This window comes from Echinops telfairi, unplaced genomic scaffold (assembly GCF_000313985.2).
Source record: "Echinops telfairi isolate 266 unplaced genomic scaffold, ASM31398v2 ScPeMD7_7463;HRSCAF=8501, whole genome shotgun sequence".
Classification (NCBI taxonomy): Eukaryota; Metazoa; Chordata; class Mammalia; order Afrosoricida; family Tenrecidae; genus Echinops; species Echinops telfairi.
This window is the reverse complement of record NW_022111363.1, coordinates 8,418,429-8,426,114: the sequence shown is the minus strand read 5'-3', so window position 1 is coordinate 8,426,114 and position 7,686 is coordinate 8,418,429.

The following is a 7,686-nucleotide window of genomic DNA, read 5'->3' as shown; positions in this document are numbered from 1 at the left end:
CGGGGCAGATAAACCCCTCAGGACCAATAATGAGAGTAGCAATGCCAGGAGGGGAAGGGGAAGGTGGGGGAGACAGGGGGAGCCCATCACAGTGATTGACCTATAACCCCCTCCCAAGGGGACGGACAACAGAAATGTAGGTGAAGGGATACAGCAGTCAGTGTAAGATGTGAAAAAAGAAGTTATAAATTATCAAGGGTTCATGAGAGAGGGAGGGTGGGGAAGTGGGGAAATGAGCTGAGACCAAGGGCTCAGTGGAAAGAAAATGTTTTGAAAACGATGATGGCAACATATTTACAAATGTGCTCGACACAATGGATGGATGGATGGCTTGTGAGAAGAGCTGTAACAGCCCCCAATAAAATGATTTTTTAAAAACCCAAACGAATCTTGGTACCATCAGGTTGATTCTGACTCACATCGACCATATAGGACAGGCTAGAACTGACCTGGTGGGTTTCTGAGAGTAACTCTTGATGAGACTAGAACATTGCAGTTTTCTCCTGAGGAGGTTTTGAACCCCTGAGATGTAATGCACTCCACCTGCAGGGCTCCTATGGCTGATGTGCAAAGACAGGCCCAAGCCCCCTGCCGTGCAGCTGATTCCAACCCATAAAACTAAAGACAAAAGAAAACAATTAATTGGCATCTAGTCCATTCCCACTCATGGGGATCTCGTGGTAGATGTTGACAAGAGTTGTCTCGGAGCTGACGGTGGGCAGATCCCCAGGGCTCCTCCGAAACACAAAAGGGAATTTATTTGCCCAAGCTATTTTCAGGACAGGGAGCTCTGGTGATGGTGGGCTGCGATCCTCATGGTCAGTAGTTTGAAACCATCAGCAGCTTCGAGGGAGAAAGACTGGACTTTCTTTTTTCTTTTTAATAAAGCATTTTAGTGGGGCTCTTACAGCTCTTATAACAACCCACATATCCATTGTCTCAAGCACATCTGTACATATATTGTCATCATTTCCAGAACATTTTCTTTCCACTTGAGCCCTTGATATCAGCCCATCCTTTTTTCCCCTTCCTCCCCCACCCTCCCACCCTCATGAGTCCTTGATAATTTATAAATTATTTTTATTTTCATATTTTATACCATCCGCTGTTTCCCTTCACCCACATTTCTGTTGTTCATCCCCAATGCAATCAGTTCCCCCTTTCTCTCCTTTCTTCCACCACCTTCCCCCTACCCTCATGGCATTGCTACTCTCATTATTGGTCCTGAGGTGTTTATCTGTCCTGGATGCCCTGTGTTGAGAACTCTTATCTGTACCAGTGTACATGCTCTGGTCTAGCTGGATTTGTAAGGTAGAACTGGGGTCATGATAGGGAGTGGATAAAAACACATATTTCCGATGGTCTTAGGAACCGAGACACTGCTCTTCTACCCGGCTCCAGGCAGGTCCGCGCACATGCAGATACACCCACAGACGAGTACCTGGCACGAAGACCCATGCTATACCATGCTTCAAGACAAAAGTTCATTTATTTGTCATTAGAAATAAATATTTCACAATATATAGTTGCCTATTGTTTTTGTGGTTAACTACTAACCTTTAATTATGTTCAATAGGTAACGATGAAAACACATCCTGCCTATCAGATATTTATATTCTGATTCACCACAGTAGCAAAATTACATATATCCTGACAGAAAGATGTTTGGAGCCATAAACTTTGCACCTAGCATACCTCCCACCCCAGCCTTTGGATCGCAAGTAACAGAATCCAGCACCGGGAGCTCTCCATAAAAAGGGGACGCTGGAAGGTCACCGAGAAATCTCCGGGGAACATAGCTCGGCCCGTCAGCACAGAAACCCATTTCTGGAGAGTCGGTAGAAATCAAAACGCTCGTTGGCAGCTGTCACCTGTGGTTTCTCAGCCTCAATCTCTCAACACCATTCTCTGTTGCCCAGCATTCTTTGCTTCTATGAAAATGGCAGAGGTTGACACCCCCCAGCCTGGGGTCCCCAACACGTCCTCTTTCCCAGCCCCAACACTGCTAACCGTATGACGAATGGCTTTGCCACTTTGCCTTCCTGCTTGCTGGGACTCTGTCTCTGACCCCGAGTGCGCCGGACCCCTGCCATACTTCCACCCACTGTGCACCCAGTCAGCTCTGCACCCACTGGCCTTGCTCTTCCTGCACTCTACATCCCTGCATGTGGCCGTGTGTGTCTGAAGAGGGGCGTGTGGACTTGGATTGGACTGGGCTGGGGTACTTTCTTGATCTATAATGACTTGTCGATATGAAGCTTGTTCTCTTACACGTATAAGTGTCACTGGAGTTGTTTCTACGTCAACCCGGCCTGACACAGCCTACCTGGGAAAGGTCTCCTGGACAAAGAAGAAACTTCCCAAGCTCGTTGCCATCCAGGCTGCTCCGACTCAGAGCGCCCCACAGTGGACCTGCCCCGTGGGATTGTGACGCCGTCATTCTTTATGGAAACAGATAGCTCCATCTTTTCCCTGCAGAGTGGCTGCTGGCTTTGAACTGCCAGCCTTATCACCAGTGCAGAGCCCATTATACCACTCAGGCTAGTTCCTCTCCTATATGGAGGCACTGCAAAGCATTTTGGGGGAAATTCCCTTATCCGGTAACCCCGTTTCCTCATGAGCGTTTTGAAATCCTCTCATATCTTCACAGTGTCTGGAGCAGACCTCTCCTGTGCTCTCCTCAGATGGTTCAGGACCCCCCACCCCCACCCCACCCCTCAGCTTCTGCGTGTCCTTGCTCCTCCAGCAGTGGCCGGAGGACAGGGCCTGACAGGTGTGAGTGAGTCTGTGGCTCCCCTGCGCTCCTGGTTCCCGGCTAGGGCACTCTCAGTGTTTCCCTGTGGGGTCAGGCCGAAGCCACCTTTTCTCTGTCCTATCCTGCTTCCCATACTCCCTCACCGGTTTCTGTTGTGCGTGCTTATAACAAATCCTTATCTTGGGGCCAGCTTTGGGGAAATCCACCCTAAGAAAGTCAGCCTTGTGGAGTTTTGCCACTCTCGTCCACAGAGGTTTCCTTGGGTCCTCAACGCCAACTTGGCAGTGAGCAGCTCGCCGCTTAGCCCACTGTGCCACCAGGTATACATTCCTTCTTCACTCAATGCCCCTGAGTTGATTCCGACTCAGAGCAGCCCGACAGCAGAGTTGCACTGGTTCTGTGGGTTTCCTGGACTGTACCTCTTCATGGGAGCAGAAAGCCTCATCTTTCTCCCATGAAGCAGCCGGTGGATTCGAACTGTCGACCTTGCTGTTAGCAGCCTACTTGTAAACCACGGTGCCACATTCGCTCTTGAGCATCATTTATTCCCTCTTAGGAAGAGTGTGGTTCTGTGGTACAATCCCCTCCCCTGCTGGTGATCTGAGGGCTCTTCTCAGCTGGTGCACCTCAACCTAGCCACCTCCCTTCTGTCCCTAGAGGCTTGGGGTGTGGCCCCGAAGCTGGGTAGGTTCTGGTGGAGCTTCCAGACTGAGAGATGCTGGACAGAAAGGCCTGAAAAAAATCAGCCAATGAGCACCTGATGGAGTGAAGCCTGCAGGGGGTGCCTGCGGCCAGAGCAGGGCAGTGTTTCATTCCATTGTGCCAAGAGTCTCCATGCATAGACAGCTGCCCACTCCGCAGGATGACAACAGCAGCACGGAGAGTTCAGCCCAGCTGAATCCTCGTCTCTTGGAAATCCTTGCCTTCAAGGAGCACTGGTGGTATACTAGGTTATGAGTTAGGCCACTCCCCTCAAGGCCAGCAGTTCAAAACCACCAGCTGCTTCAACAGCAAGCTGTGACTTCCTGTTACTGTAAAGATTTACAGTTTCAGAAGCCCATAGGGGCAGTTGTACTCTTCTATAGGCTCACAGTGAGTGAGCGTAGACTCATTAGCAGGGAGGGAGGGTGGAAGGGAGAGAGTTTGTAAGGGCAAGGGAGGATCAGATGAAAGTGAATTCTGTGGAAATATGTTGGACGGGCTGCTGTTGGGGGACTTGGAAGAGCGATAGCAAGTACATTGAAAAGTCACGTGCACAGAGGCACGGAGGGCTCAACTTTTAAGTCATCCTCAAGTGCACAGTAGAATCCAGTCTAAAATCCTTCAGGGCATTGTTTGCGCCCGCCTGGTTTGTTACATGCAGGCATGCTGGTGGCCACGCGGTGGCGCTCCGGCCACACACATCGTGCTTGCTGCCGCGGTGCTGGCCAGCCGTCATGTCCCCATTGCTGGGCTGTCTTCAAGGGCTCTAACTAGAGGTCTGTCACACTCCAGCCAAAGTCAGCCAGCCTGTTATTAGTGCCAAGCCTTCCTCCCGGAGCAATGACAGTGTACATTTCAGCAATGGCAGAAAGGGGACAAATACAGCTGTTGTGCATTTTCGAATAATTGCTACAAGCCATTTGGGAGACAGCTTCGAAATAACAGCACTTACACAGACTTATACAATATTTTGCTCTCCTATTTTATTCCCCCTCAATGCCTTGTATCACGAGCTTGTTAGTCCGTACAATTCACGGGAGTCTGGAATTATCAGCCCCATTTATTTTGCGAAGTAAGGCTGATGCCCCGCCCATCAACCCCCCCCCCCACCCCCACACACATCCTTGGAAGTTGTCACGCTCCCCTTCCCGTCACCACTCCGTCTTTGCACCGGCTCTTCTTTCTTTTGGGGTCACCATTCCTCCTCTCCTTGTCTGGCTAACTTTCTCTTCTCTGATCAACTGCCAGTTCCTTGGGTGAGGGCCTTTCCCTGCACCCCACACAGAGCCAGAGCTTCTCTTAGCCAGCTCCACACCCCACCATGTGTGCATCGCCTGGAGCTCCTCTCACTGTAGTCTGCGTGTTTCTCCGTGATCACTTCCACTCCGTGCGCCTGGGCTTTGCTGCCTTTGTGTCTTCCCCACGTCATCCAATGATGGATGGATGAATATTACAAGCTCTCAAATATCCGAAGATCTTGCCCCACCCTGAGTCCACACAGAGATGGACATATGCAGAGATGCAGACCTTGAACCAAAAGATCTTTTTGGCCATTGTGATGGTGACCGTATCCAGGTCTCTCTGCAGAAACGCCAAAAACCAAACTGAAACCCAAACTGAACTGCCACCAAGTCTATTACAACGCACAGAGACCCTGGAGGGCAAGGCAGCACTGCCCCTGAGGGTTTCTGACACTCTAACTTTACAGGAGAAGAGAAAGCCTCATCTTTCTCCAGAGGAGCAGCTGCTGGTTTTGACCGGCTGACCTGTGACTAGCAGCCCAAGAAGGAACCACAACACCACCAGGGGTCCTACAGAATGAAGTGGTCCAAAATGGAAAAGTCCTGGAACCTTCAGTGAGACACAAATAAGGGAGATTTTCCAGGGCCAGCCCACACACAATCTGTGCAAGAGGCCTGGGCATTGTGGCCTTGCTGTGCAAGACAGGTGGCTTTGCCTTGTAGTCTGTGCAGTTTCGGGGAACGGATGTATTTGGGGACAGAAATGGGAGCAGCAAGCTTGAGGGCCATCTCACTCCAGGGGACTGCAAGTCCCTTAACTTCAGACTTCCTCAGACCAACCGAAGGGAGGCCTGTTCACCTGGTCTCCGAGCCTCTGTTCCTCATGTTTATCCCGTGCCCGGCTTGCTAGCTGGCAACGGAACAAGTCTAACAAAGGCAGTCTTGCGCCGAAACCAAGTTGTCCTCCTCACTCGGTCTTTGTGAGATGGTGATGAAAGGAGTGCATATTGAATGTGGCTGTGGAAGGGCTCGCTGCTCTTCGTGCTGTCTGTCTTGTATAAGCCCCAATTCGTTCTGCCCATTTATTAATTTGTCCTCCTCTCCCTTCACAGGAGCCCTGGTGGTGTGGTGATTAAGCTTTGGACTGCTGACCACAGGGTTCATGGTTCAAAGCCACCAGCTGCTGCGTGGGAGAGAGATGAAGCAGTCTGCTCCTCTGAAGATGGACAGTCTTTTCTCTGATGGCAGTGAGTGTTTATCTTTTCTTTTCAAAGAGTTCATGAGTTGCACAGAACCTGACTCTCGCCAGGTGTCAAGTTCTATGCTAGAGATACAGCGGTGGCTAAGACATGGTACCCTTACTTCTAAAATGCTCGAGATTCTAGAAGAAGTTGAGAAGTAAGCAGATGCTCATAATACAGTATCATGAAGGCATAAGCAAGGCCCTGTAGGCTCAAGGGGGCGGGTTGTGATGTGTTTGGAGATGTTTAGTAACCAGCTGGCGGGAGGAGCCGTGTGATCTGTATTGTTGGCTGATTTCCACATAGGAAATGAAGACCAAAGGGGAGCTGATGCATTTGCATTACTGTGCTGGCAAAGAATATTGAAAAGTGCTGTGGACGGCCAAAAGAGCAAACACATCCAGAACGCTCCTTCGAAGCAAGGATGGGGAGCGAGACTTCGTCTCAGGTACTTTGGACATGTTGTCAGGAGAGACCAGTCCCTGGAGAAGGACAGCGTGCTCGGTGGAGGAGAGGGGCAGCGAGAAAGAGAAAGACCCTTGGCAATGGTCTCAAACATAATAAGAGTTGTGAAGATGGTGCAAAACTAGGCGGTGTTTCATTCTGTTGGACACAGGGTCACTCCACGTCGGACGATGCTGCCTAGCAACAACAACAACAACAAGAGTGCAGTCAACAGTCACATCATGGTCGATTTCAAGCCAACAACCCGAAGTCTCTGAATACAGAGACGGGGAGCATTGTGCACGAGTGGCTCTTTAGTGGTCCACACGCTCCCTTGATCTGGAGCTGTAAGCCCCTGGACAGCCGCTGAAGCTACCCTTCTGCTCTGCAGACCTGAGAGCGAATCGGTGAGTGTCGTTTAGGCTGCTCCATTTGTGGCTATCTGTTCCCCAGCCATAGCGTGCTCATTCAGAGCTGGTTAGACCCGTTTTCACATCTGTGAAAACTAAGGCTGAGTAGTAACCTGACCAAGGCCATGAACGTCTATCTCTAGCCAGGGGTGGAACTAGGAGGCCAAGTGCAGGTGTGTCCCAGGTCCTTTGACTTTTCTCTTCCAGGCCTTCCCCCAGAAAGCCATAACACATAACCCACAAAGGCCCGAGCCAGGCGGGCTTGGGTTATTTACTGCAGGTTCCAACAGCATGGGTCTTGCCAGGAGGAATGCACATGGGACGTCGAATGTGACTTTGGGCTGGAAGGCTGTGGCATGAAAGGCAGGCCTGAGGGGCGCCACTCGTTAAAAGCTTGGATTTGACTGGAGTCAAATTTGGTTGCTTCTCTCTTCCAGGTTGACCAGATGTACTCAGAAAACTTGGTTCCCCGAACATGTGCATCTGTCAGAAATCCCTGTCAATTTTCACACGATGGCTGAGGGAGCGAGACAAAGGGAGTTAGCGATTAACTTCAAAGAACTTTGTTGGAGAGAAATAAAGATGTTTAAGGCCTATTTTGTGAACTAATTGCGTTTGCATATTTATGGGCTTTACTGATATAGCAGTAATTAAAAACTATTTAGTAGTCTTAAAGGAGACATAACTCAGTTGCTGTTTGCATAATAAACACTTCCTTATTATGTTTGCATAATAAACCCTCTCCCCTGGCTTCTTCCAAAGACATTGGTGGATGTAAGAGGTGCCATCTCTTTCTTGGGGATAATGGAATGGGAACTTGGGAACATGGGCGGGAGCTTCAGAAATGAATACATTCTAAGAGTTCTCTTAGGGAGCCCTGGTTGTGCAGTGGG